Here is a 12,606-nt window from a genome sequence, read left to right on the forward strand (position 1 = left end):
CACATGCTAATATTATACCCGTTAAGATAACCAAGGCAACGTGAACTAAGGGCCTTGCAGGGGCCACTTAGGGAGTTATCATCTAAGGCTCATTTGAATTATACTTTTCCCACATGATGTTAATAATCTATACCCACAAAATAGCATTGTATTTCCACGTGGTATTACATCTGTATAGCTTATAATAATGCGAACAAGATCAGAAATGGGTTGTCAACCAACGTTGTTCACAGACATGCCAGTTGTAATATTTCTCACTCATTTGTAACCGACACCAGCTGGTGTCATGCTGACCCTTAACACCTAGATGACACTGGCCTGAATCCCTATTTCAGAATTTGTCCAAGTTCAGTGCCATCCTCAGCGTTTCTCCTGGTTCTCTCTGGCCCCGAGCCCATATACTCACCAAGGTGAGTTCAGTCTGCCATGTGTCCCACCCTGTGTGTGCAAGCAACCCCCCGCTGGGCCCAGTGTGGATCTGCAGGTGGATGACTGGTCCTTCCTGGGTCTGTACTAAAGAAACAGCACCCACACAGAGCTCTTGTCCCCAACACATTCCCGGAAGACATGAGGAGACGGAGGAAGTTTTCACCAGAATAAAGTCAACATTCCTGTCCCTGATGTTCTATCAGCTCCTCCAAGACCAGGCACCACTGACCAACCACACCCTTCAGGGCCTACCCCAGGGTTGGCCTGATCCCCAGCACAGCTCAACTCTTTTCTCCCATTTTGCCTCATTCCTTCCTCCTCGATTGCTGCCAGGAACTCTGAGTTCCTCCCATTCTCTCCAGCTCTCCCAGCCCTATGCCCAGACTCAGCCCTGAACTCTTCTTTGCAAATCCAAGTCAAGATGCTGGGCTGAAATTAAGGGACACTTTTTCATTAGTAGCACAACATTCCATGTTTACCCTCTAACACTTCCTTTAAGAGAATCGAACCTCCTTGGGGCACCTGGATGGCTCAGTTGGTTGAATGTCTGACTTCAGCTCGGGTCATGATCTCATGGTTCGTGAGTTCAAGCCCCACATTGAGCTCTGTGCTGGCAATGCAAAGCCCGCTTCTGATCCTGTCTCTCTGTCTTCCTGCCCCTCTCCTGCTCACCCTTGCTGTCTCTCAAAAATAAGTAAACATTAAAAAAAGAAAAAGCTTCAAAATGAGAATCTAACCTCCTCAAAAAAAAAAAAAAAACTAGATTGATTTTATTTCAAACAGCAATTTGTTTCTTTTTTTTAATATACTATATTTATTGAAGTGGTCCAGGGAGTCCTCTATTTGGAAAGACTTTATATTTCAGTTGGTTAGATTTATGAGACTATTTTAAACCCAGAAAATGAAGATTTCCAATCCATCCCACCCTGACTCCCAGAAATTAACACAAAGTAGTGGAATTTGCTTAACTACTAGATTTTATAGGCATCATTCTCTTTGTCAAGATGCTATGGCTAAAATCAAATGATCCTGAAGTAGCTATGAAGATTTTCAGGCCAGATGTAGTAAAAGGAGTAGAAGACAGTAAATTGTCTGTTCCTCCTTACTGCATGGGCATCCAGGTCTCCCTGTCAGCGGATTTGGGCCCTGATGATTGATCCTGCTTCACTCATCATTCCCTATCTCACCCTGTGCCTCTCAGTAGACTTTCTGAACACTTCCTGCTGGGGCATCATCCATCTCTCACAAGCCAGAAACGATTCTTTAGTTTAGTTTTGTGGTGAGTCAGCCTACTCCCCAAAGTCCCCAAATGGGTTTCTTCAGTTTGTACATTTTAGGTGTCGGTCTTCCCAATAGACACCGAGCTCGTGAATCTGTAACAGTTGTTCCACAGGGCAGATTTGCTCTCCTGAATGGCTCTCAAAGCATTCCTTCTTCCCTTACCAAAAAGAAAAAAAAAGAAAGTCAAATCATGGATAAGCCAACTAGTGCACCATTTCTTCTTTCCCTTATTTTGGGTTTCTTCTCCCCTCTGAATCAAGCTTTTATCTCTGCCCTTGAGGATAATGTCCCAAATTAGGCCCAAGTATCCTATTTAAGTCACTTTTAAAATACAAATAATGGAATTGGAATGTAGTTTTACAGGAGGGAGGAGAAGAAGGAAAAGGAGAAGGAAAAGGAGACGGAGGAAGAAAGGAAGGAAGGAAGGTGGAAGGAAGGAAGGAAGGAAGGAAGGAAGGCAAGAAACCTCCAGCTTTGAATGTTTTACTACCTCATCACACCAGAGTCCTTTTCTCTCTCCCACAAACACCATCTCCATCCGGAAAGCCTTTCCCCATCAGTGATCTATTGCTTTCAGGCCAGCTTTATGTGGAAAACAAGTAATTTAGGGGCACCATAAAAGCTTATTGATTACCAATGGTCCACTCTGTGGTAGGTACTTAGGCAAGGAGAAAGAAGGAAAAATATAAATAATCCCCAAGTTTACTTCTGCAAAAATAAATGTGCCAAATACCAATATGGCACCTTCCCAGCCCAGATCATTTCTTGCACTCATTAAAATTCAAAAGCTCTGGTCCAAGTGTGTCCTGGAGGAAACTTCCCAGAGTCTCACTAATGGATCTCTCTACCCCACCTCTCCACTTCCAGCAAAGGCTCTCCAAGGGAAGAAGAGAAAGAAAGCCAGTGTCTCTCAAACTGGAGCGCATGTCAGAATCACCTAGAAGTTCTGTTAAACCACAGCTCACTGAGTCCCAACCCCACAAGGTCAGGGCCAGACCGATAACTTGCATTTCTAACAAGTTCTTGGTGATGCTCATGCTGCTGGTCTAGAGATCACTGAGAACCACTAGTTACAAAGCAGGAAACTATAGTGGTTAAGAACACAGTGTCTGAAAGTCAGACTGCCTGGATCCAAACCCTTGTTCCACCTCGCTCACTGTGTGGTCCTGGGCAATTACTTGTTGGTGCCTTAGTTTCCTCATTTATAAATGGGAGTTAGGACTATAATCCTACTTCATAGCATTGTCTAAAGAACTGAATACATTTATATGGATAAAGCACTTAGAACGATACCTGGCACATGGTAAAAACCATGCACAAATATTAGCTAATATTATAAATTTTTAAACTTAGACGATTGCATTGTTTGTTCTGTGGGCCAGTCTGGCCCAGAGTGAGCAAATCCACTCTGCTAAATGTCTTGCATGTGAATCCACATTCTCCCCTCAGCTGTTTGCTGTTAGACTGAGACTAGTCAACTAATAACTGGGCCTCAGTTTCCTCACCCATAAAGTGGGAGCGTTGGAGAGTTGGTTTCAAGGTTCCTTTTAACATAAACACAAAGTGATTTCTGCAGCTTACTGGAAGACCTTTGAATGTCCCTGGCTTGGAAACTACATCCAGTCACACCTTCTTTTGAACGTTCAAATGTTAAAAGTGTCTGCATCCTGCACCAGTTAGAGTGGCCGACAGTGTGTGAACTTGCTCTTGTGCTTCTCTTCTTTCTCGGGCGTATCTCCTGCTTCCCCATTTGGCTATAGCCAAAGGGAAAGAAAAGGAGCCAAGCCAGACACAAGCACCTCCCATAATCCTTAGGGCGGCCCTAAGGGGCAGGTGGCATTGCCCCATTTTCCAGAGGAGGAAACTGAGCTAAGAAAGACAGTAACCTGCCCAGAGTTACCCAGCCGGCAAGCAATGAAGCTGCAATCTGAGCCCTGTTCAGAGGCCCGAGGGAGACACTGAGGGGTGGAGAGGTGGGGGTACAAACAAACACAAATAAGCAAACCAGAATGCCCCCACAGGGACCAGTGAAACAGAGTGGGCATGCTCTTAGCATGGTTGCTAGTTCTCAGCGTCTATTTGACACAGTCATCCCAGATTCAACCATCAACAAGGGCTATCAGTACCTCTCATCTGTGCCCCCAAAACTCCACAGGAGAATGAGGGGTGCCCAGCTGTTCCTCTTTGTAGTTCCTTCCACACAGCTATTCCCCTGCTGGTGGTCAGAAAGCTCACCACTTCCTCCCCCAACCCTGTGCCCCCAGGGTAATCATTTATCTGTGAAGGCTGGGTCCATCACCACCCCTCCATGGGGTTTCTGGGGCCAGAGCTCTCACCCTGCAGTGACCCTCCCTCAAACCACCATCATCCCCAGCACCCGACATGTTTATACCTCAGCATCTGAGATACTTTAAAGAATGCTTTCCTTCCCCTAGTTGACCCTTATTATGGGCTAAATTGTGTTCCCTAACACACAATTCACATCTGAAGCCCTAACCCCCAGAGGTAACTAGGGTTAAATGAGGTCATTAAGGTGGGCAATAATCCAGTATGACTGGCATTCTTTTTTTTTTATGCTTATTTATTTATTTTGAGGGAGAGAGAGAGAAAGAGAGAGAATGCATGCACGAGCACGAGGGGCAAAGAGAGGTGGGAGAGAGATTTCCAAGCTGGCTTTGCACTGTCAGCATGGAGCCCAACATAGGGGTCAATCTCACAAACCACGGAGATCATGACCTGAGCGGAGATCAAGAGTTAGACATTCAATTGACTGAGCCACCAAGGTGCCCCAGCATGACTGGTGTATTTATAAGGAGATCAGGACACAGACACATACAGAGGGAAGACCATGTGAGGACACAGGATAGAGATGGCCATCTACAAGCTAAGGAGAGAGGCCTCAGAAGAAATCAACCCAGCCGACACCTTGACCTCAGCCCTCCAGGCTCCAGACCTTGTGGAACTGAATTTCTGTTGTTTAAGCCACCCAGCTCATGGTATGTGTTACTGCATCCCCAGCAGATTAATACACCCATCCCAACAAATGTAATAGACACTTTGTCCTCTTAGAGATCAGTATTGTTCATCCTGGAAGTTCATGCCTGGACACCCTTATGCCTGGGGTAGTCCCTGGTTCCTAGGAGGCCCTCGGGAAGTGGACGTTGACTGAATCATTGGATGAATCCATATATACAGTGTCCTGATATTTCATTAATAAAGCCCCATTGTATGCATCAGATATAAGAGACACATGAGATAAACTGAGGCCCCTTACCACTGCCCAGAGCTATGCTTGAAAAACAACAGGCAAAAGGGAGTGGCTGAAAACACACAGGTTTTACTTTTGTTGAATGTGGAGAAAATTTTTTAAAAAGAAGTCCCAGATACCCAGAGGCTCACCTGGTCATGTTATTCTCCTATTGAACATAAGCCTTGGCACAGAACACCAACCCCAGATGTCACTCTGAAACCACAATAAAATGAGACAAAGCAAGGCCAGTTCATAATTTCATCTAAGCACAGACAAAAACAAGGTCACTGTGTCGCCCACAAAAATACTCTTCCCAAAGTCCCCTGTTTGGACTAAAATGACTGGTCTCCGTAACTAAGAGACACTAAATTTCTGTTAAGCCACCCAGTTTGTGGTGACTGCTACTTTGCCAATTACAGCTTTATGTTGTTTTAGTCTCCCCTCTTCATAAAGATTTACTGAGGTGCCCAAAGAATTTCTCCCACTTTCTGACAGCCCCCAACCTCCAAGCAGTCAATCTATAGAGCCAATCTTGACTTCCTTAGACCCTCCCCCAAATCAGGTAACCAAATCCCCAATCCTACAATAGGTCCTAACACCCTCCTACTGGATCCCCTGGTTGTTCATGGTGATGTTCTCACTGCAGTTAGTAATGAACCCCTAATGTGTCCCTGGTGATCTCAGGCTGGAGCCCCTTGACAATGCTGTTCAATTGGGTTTTGTTTGATGGAGTGGGATATACTAACTGCCAAAAATTTAAGAAGGGGTGTCAAAAGGAAGATGAAGTGCAGTCATTAAAGTTTAAGAGGAGAGGTTAGTCAATTTCCAAAAGGAGAGACAGGTTTGGTGCTTCCATGGAGGCACCAAGAAGGTTGCCTCTATGAGGGCAACCCTTTCCTCCACCTCCCAACAAAAACTGCAATAGTGTCAGTACCATTCACTAAACTCTTGAAATTGCGTCTGGGGTTGGGGCAAAAGGGGCTGAATCTTATGATAATTGGCTGAAGAAACTGGGCTATACGCAGATACCTTCAGAGAGGTGAGTGGCCCCAAGAACTATCTATTGGGTTACCAAGACTCACTCTTCACCAGTCTGCAAACGTCTACAGGGCAGTTTGATAGTGATAAGAATAATTTCGTCCCCACAGTTTCCTATACCATGTGCTGGCCATGGTGGGTGATCAAGACTGATTAAGGAACTTGGTGACATTGACATTTCTCCAACCACTCCAGGAAACCCTTCAACCTTCCAAGAAAGCTGGTCATGAAACCCACCACTACCCTGCCCTCAGCTGATGGGATTTACACTGGGCTTCTAGACCCAGGCAGCTAGTGTATAGGCTGGCTAGTGGTTCCTGAAGTGGACCTGACCCAAGGATTTGGGGGACCAGGAATGTCAGTGGAGGATGGAGAGATTCTGCTCCTTTCGGGGGCAGTTTGTATGTAAAATAGATAGAAGATATCACAAGTGAACTAGCTTTTTTTACTGCTGCTGTAACAAAGTACCACAAATCTGGGTGACTTAACAGAAATTTAGTGTCTCTTAGTTATAGAGACCAGAAATCTGAGATCAAGGTATGGGTTGGTTCTTCCTGAGGGCTGTGAGGGAAGAATCTGCTCCAGGCCTCTCTCTTGGGCTTGCAGAAAGGTATCCTCACATTCATATGATGTTCTGTCTGTACGTATTTCTCTGTGTCCAAATTTTCCCTTTTTATAAGGACATCAGTCAAACTAGATTAGCACTCACCCTGATGATGTGGGAGGTCATCCAATTTAACTTGACTTCCTCTGTAAAGGCCCTATCTCCAAATAAAGTCATCCTCTGAGCTAATGGAGGTTAGGACTTTGACATAGGAATTTGGGTAGGATACAACATAACCTGTAACAGTGAGTAACTGAGTGGACATTAAAGCAGACAATGAAAGTCAACATCTTGTGGGGCACCTGGGTGGCTCAGTCGGTTGAGCATCCAACTTCAGCTTAGGTCATGATCTCACAGTTTGTGGGTTTGAGCCCCACATTGGGTTTGCTGCTGTCAGCAAAGAGCCTACTTCAGATCCTCTTCCCCCCCCCCAACTCTCTCTGCCCCTCCCCTGCTCACACACTCTCTCTCAAAAATGAGTGAATATTTTTTAAAAAGACATCATCTTTTACGGTCCCTTTCAAACTATAATATGCACATGCATCATCTGAAGACCTTATTAAATACAGGTTCTGATTCAGTCAATCTTGGGTGGGCCCTAGGATTCTGTATTTTTAAAACAGTTGGCAAGATGGTGCTGATGCCGATGCTGGTGGTCTATGAATCACATTTTGAGAGTGGAGGGAATACAGCCTCTCCCAGGACTATTCTCCTCTTGGAGAGGTCTTGCTAATGTGTGAGTAAGACTGAGCAATTCTCAACAAGGAAGTGTGTTCTGTGAACTCAGGGCAGCAGTTCTCAACCTTCATAGCACATTAGACCCATCCCATCCAGGGAGCTTGAACAAAGTCCTCATGGTCCCACTTCCCAGAGATCCAGATTAGTCTGGGATTGGTCTCAGTATTTTTAAGAAGTTCCCCAGGTATTTCTACCACTGCTCTCAGGTATCTTTTCCACAGTTCATATATGAACATTTGTAACAGGTGCACTTGTTCAGTAAGTGACCTTAATTGTGACAATTTCAACCACCAATGTCAATGGTGGGAAAATATCTATGGACAGACAAGTCTTTTGTTCTTCAAATAACAGAATGAGGTCATTTTAGTGCTTTGTGAGATCATCCTTGTCTGAAAGTATAGGGGGCTGAGACATCAGCTGTCGTGTCATTTCCCTTATTTAGAACAGAGAAATTTACTCATTTTCTGAGAATGCATTGAGCTGTGCTCAAGCCAAGAACTAGCTCCCACCCTATACAACACCCATAATCCTCAAAGGACAGGAAACAGTCTTTCCGTTGTTGGTGGTGCTTTAGCAGAAAGAGGATGTCTGGATGGAAGTGGGCCTTCTGCCACCAGTTCCCTAGGGACCATGACACAGTAGGTTCCTACTGTCCTACAATCCTAAGAACAGGTGCTTGAAAATAATCAAATATATCCAGGAGACAATTAGCCTATGTAGGCCTGTTAGTGTTGGCAGTGAAGGCAAGAAGCTGAGATCTGGAAAAATAGGAGAATGGCATTTCAAAGAAGAGGGTTTTTTAAAAATCATACAGAATTTGAAAACATAAGCAAAAATAAAATGTGCCCCTATCAGCCTCTTTATCTAAGTGAACACCAAGTCTTGAACACTACTATTTAGAACTCACATCACACATTGTGCTGTAACTTCCCACTGATGACTGTCTCTCCCCTTGACTGTAAGTCCCTTCTTGTAAGGCCCGTGTTATCTGCATCAAAGAATCTCCAGTATCTAGCACAGTGCCTAGCACAAGGCGACATCACAGGAGGGCAGGATGTCTGCAGGGTCGCTGCTCTATTCTAGCACCTGGGGCATAGAGGAGTTCAGCAAGTATTTGATGAATGAGTATCTGAGGACTCAAAAGTCAAGTTCTCACTATCCAGAGGCATGCCCTACCCTAGAGCTTTTCAGATTATTTCATTCGTGCAGATCGATGCAACTTTAGCAGGAGAGAGAATGGAAAGGGTGGGAGGTGGTTGCAGTGACGAGGTAGGAATCTTCGACCTTGACCTTCCTTTTTCCCCTGAAGATAGTCTAGATTCCAACAGCCCAGCCACCTAGTTTCCTGCCCACCACTGAGATCTGAGAGTCAGGAATCCAAGCTGCCTTTCTATAGAGTGGTGTTTCTTTATAAGATGACTGAAGTGTCCTTGTTGACAGCTCTTCTGTCTCACATTTCAACTGCTTCCCACGCAGTCCTGCCCTGATGCTCCCAGCTTTGCCTTCAAGTGACCCTGAAAGCTGTCTTGTTCCAAATGAGGACCCAGCGCATTTTTGCTACTGGCAGGCACCCTCAGGCCAGGGACCGCACATTCTAAATAAATTCAGAATAGCACAGCTGATATTTTGGAAACTGATTAGTAACCTGATGTTTGCTCGGCTCAGCTCTTAAGTTAAAATCTATTCATATCAATCAGCTAGTAGCTATGGAATATCAACTGGGAACCTGGGACTCTGCTAGGTCAAAAGAAACACAGAGTGGGCCATATCTAAAAGCAGTTTCCCCCTTACCTGGGGAGGCCCGGGTTATGCTGAAGACAGCAGCTAGGTGCTTCACTCTGGGACGCGGATGCTGACAGTAACAGCAGCTGAAGGATGGGGGGATGACGAGGAACAGCGGCAGGTGGAGAAGGTAGGGGTGGGACTTGAACAGGGAAGTGCCGAAAGGGGGAATCGTGGAGTGTGAGGGTGGTGTGGGCACCAAGGCACAGGGACAGGAAAGATATGCTGTCTCAGGGCACCTCAATGAGACCAGCCTGTCTGGAGGGTAGGTGTGTGGGTCAACAGGGTTACCTAGCTGGGTGAGCCCAGCTGCCAGTGGTTAACTAGCTGGGTGGGGCCAGCTGGCAGGGGACATGCAAAGCCTTGGTGTATGAATCAAAGCAAGTAATTCAGAGAGATTGGTCAGGAGGCAGCATAGGAGCAACCAGGGGTGGCAGAGACATTAACTAGGAGAAGTAGGGTAGGCTTTAGGAGGTGCTGGCCTGGCCTGGGGTAGCTGGGGTGGGGATGGGAAAGAAAGAACAACTCCAAGGTGAAAATGGCAGGATTTGGTAATAGATCAGATGCAACGGATGGAGAAAAAAGAGGCTTTAGGTAAGAGAGGTAAAAAGATTTGACGCTGCTAGGTTAAAAGTGTAGGGCAAATTCTTGTGTCATAAAAATGAGCTGAAGAGTTATTTTCTTCCTTTTTAAAAAAAAATAGTTTTTTAGGGGCACCTGGGTGGCTCAGTCAGTTGAGTGTCTGACTCTTGATTTAGGCTCAGGTCACGATCTTGCAGTTCGTGGGTTCAAACCCCGCATAGGGCTCTGTGCTGACAGCTCAGACCCTAGAGCCTGCTTCAGATTCTGTGTCTCCCTCTCTCCCTGCCCCTCCCCGGCTCGCACTCTGTCCCCCTCTCTCTCTCAAAAATAAATAAATGTTACAAAAGTAAAAAAAAAAAAAAAAAGAGCTTGGCTGAACCGTATTTTGTGGAAGGTAAATCCTGCAAGCAATAAAATTGGATATTTAGCTGAGGAGATTTCTAAGCAATATGTTGAAGAAGTGCTTTGGTTCACTTACAGAAAAACATGCTAGGAGAGAGAAATCGGAAGCAGTGACTCAAATAGACACATTTGTATGGCCATGTTCACAGCAACCAAAGGTGGGAGCAACCCAAATGTCAATGGAGGGATTAATGGAAAAACAAAACGTTGTCTATACATACAAAGGAATATGATCCAGCCTTAAAAAGAAAAGAAATTCTGACACATGCTACATCGTGAATGAATCTTGAAGACATTGTCCTGAGTGGACTAAGCCAAACACAAAGAGAACAATGCTGGATAGTTCTATTCATACGAGGTTCCTAAAGTAATCAAATTCATAGAGACATAAAATAGAAGTGTGGTTGCCAGGGGCTGGGGAAGGAGGGATGGGAAGTTAGTGATCAATAGGTAGAGACTTTCATTTGAAAAGATTAAAAAGTTCTGGTGATACATGGTGGTGATAGTTAAACAACATTGTGAATGTCCTTGATGTCACTGAGCTGTAATGTGAAGAATAGTTAAAATGGTTAAATTTTCTGATACCTATATATTTTAGCACAATTTTTAAGAATAATAAAAAAGGTATATATTTAAATGTTTATTTACTTACTTTGAGAGAGAGAGAGAGAGCACACACAAGGGGGGAAGGGTAGAGAGAGGAAGAGAGAGGTTCAGCCAAATTCAGCCAGTTCAGCCGAGTTCTTTACCACTTTATAGTAAGGACTGTCTTTCCTCCAGTTTCCAATGTTGTTCCTCATTCCTGTCTCTATTTCTACCAACATTTTGTTCATGGTGATACACATATTCTCTACGATGACAGAGGCTTTCTCTCTAGCTCTTCTCTTTTCTTCCTGATGCCTCACCAGAATCGTCTTTAACACCCATATTTCTACCAACGGTCACATCAGGGAAACCTAGGCTTTTCTGGCATGCACCTTGAAACTCTCCCAGCCCCTCCCCATCACCCAGTTCCAAGGCCATTTCCACGTTGTGGGGGCTCTTTGCAGAGCACACCAATTCTTGGTACCAAAATCTGTATTAGTCTGTCCCGGCTACCATACAAAATGCCATGGACTGTGTGGCTTAAACAGTAAAAACGTATTTCCTCCCAGTGCTGGAAGCAAGAAGTCTAAGATCAAGGTGTCGGCAAATTAAGCTCCTGGTAAGTGCTCTCTTCCTGGCTTGTAGGGGGGGCCACTTCTTGCTATGTCCTCACATGGCCTCTTCTCTGTGCATGTGTGGAGAGAGAGAGATCTCTGGCGTCTCTTCCTCTTATAGGAACACCACTTCTGTCAGGTTAGAGCCCTACCCTTATGACCTCATTTAACCTTAATTACCTTCTTAAGTGCCCCGTCTTCAAATAACAATGACACTCGGGGTTAGGGCTTCAACATAAGAAACCCTTTCCACAATTCAGTCCATAGCAGTATGTGTCTGTTTTAGGTGACAACATGGAATGAGCACTGGACCTTATTCAGGTCAACTTCTGCTCTCATCCTGGCCCTTCCTTCTTGGAAAGCCATTTAACTACATTAGCTCTCAGTTTTGTGGTCCAGGGAAACATGACCTTTCCCCAGAGTTGTATAAAGGGTTAGATCCAATCGTGAATGCGGAGGCATTTCAGTACCCTGCACACCTAAGGGATTCCTAGTCACAGCCTTCCAGGTTTAACAGTCAAACAACCAAAGCCCATCTCTATCCTCATCCCTGGGGACACACCCCTCATACTAATCTCTTGCCTGCTGGTAAGTGCAGGAATGGTAGCATCCTCTTTTTTGGGTACTTTTTTTTACTGCTTTGGGGGGTACGGTGTTTTAGAACAGAGACCAAGGGTAGCAAATACTGTGTTGCAAAGGAGTCTCAGCACTGTCCAGTTTCAGCATGGCCTGATTGGGTGGTGGGGCCTGCCATGCACAAAGCGGGGAGGGGCACACTCAACCCAGACTACTTGGGGCTTTGGGTGTCAGTCACTGGGCTCTCATTTATAATTCCCCAGGTTCTCAATAACCCTACTTACACTCTCCAGTATGGGGATTTGTTGTTCAAGGTTATGGAACCATAATATCAGAAGGTAGTAAGCACTGTTTGATGATTAAACCACAAACTAAGATCCTGTGAATCCTCAGTATTCCCAGAAATGAGCATAGAGCCTACATGAAGTGAATGTTTGATGAGTGAGGTCCTGCATGCATGCACAAAGCATTGCTAAGTTAGTATTGCTAGATTTCATGCCTCAAGCATCATACCTTGAATTACGAAGCAAACAGAAAACTGCCACGTATCATCTCAGACAAGAAAAATACTTAAGAAAATTAAACCAATAAATAGTTACAAGCAGATTTACCTATGTTGACAGGCATCTCACTTCTGTATGCTCTAAGAGTACTTTTGTCACTCTGAGTACTTTTGTCACTTTTGTCACTGTCATTCTATTTTGTCTCTCCCATTAGACAATGAA

General features: G+C 44.9%; 1 long non-coding RNA gene across 3 annotated transcripts in view; it reads right to left on the reverse strand.

Annotated features, from left to right (window-relative positions):
* Positions 1-1,247: 1,247 nt before the first annotated feature.
* Positions 1,248-12,606, reverse strand: part of LOC115513641 — a 33,883-nt gene continuing 22,524 nt past the window's right edge. For all 3 annotated transcript variants that reach the window (XR_003968775.1, XR_003968774.1, XR_003968773.1), the window contains one exon: positions 1,248-1,867. This is a non-coding gene — a long non-coding RNA (uncharacterized LOC115513641). The remainder of the gene's footprint in view (positions 1,868-12,606) is intronic.

Source organism: Lynx canadensis, chromosome B2 (assembly GCF_007474595.2).
Source record: "Lynx canadensis isolate LIC74 chromosome B2, mLynCan4.pri.v2, whole genome shotgun sequence".
Taxonomy (NCBI): domain Eukaryota; kingdom Metazoa; phylum Chordata; class Mammalia; order Carnivora; family Felidae; genus Lynx; species Lynx canadensis.